We start from the raw sequence: 521 nt of genomic DNA on the forward strand, positions 1-521 counted from the left end.
GAGAGCGCAGGGCGGGGCCGCACGCGCGATGACGCAGGCGCGCCGCTTCCGGGGACGCTGCGGGGGAGCCGGAAGTGAGTGCTTCCGGAGGGGTGGGGAACCACTGGCAAAGACCTGGGAGCGGGGAAGGTTGCACGGCGCCCAAGGGCAGAGGGTGTTGCCTGCTGTCGTCACCCGGGCTGGGCTCGGGAACCGCGCCTCTGCAGTGGGGCTGGTGGAGATACAGCGTCTCAACAGAATTGGTTGGACTTGAACCTTTGAACTTGTCGGGCTGAAGCAATGTGTAATAGAAAATTCAGACACTGGCCTGTGTTCTCAGCCTGGAGGACCAGCATCAGGCTAAGTTCTGCTGGGCAATCCAGCCAGGCAGTTTCCAGCTCTTTTCATGAATTAACTAGCAATCCAGTGCTGAAGATCCCACAATTAGCCCCATTTATCAGTGAGGAAACAGGCACTGAGAGGCTGTTGTTCAAAGTCAGCAAGTGGAACTGGGGTGGAAATTTAGAGCAGAGCAAGCTGTA

Source organism: Myotis nattereri (assembly GCF_964212035.1).
Source record: "Myotis nattereri genome assembly, chromosome: 1".
Taxonomy (NCBI): Eukaryota; Metazoa; Chordata; class Mammalia; order Chiroptera; family Vespertilionidae; genus Myotis; species Myotis nattereri.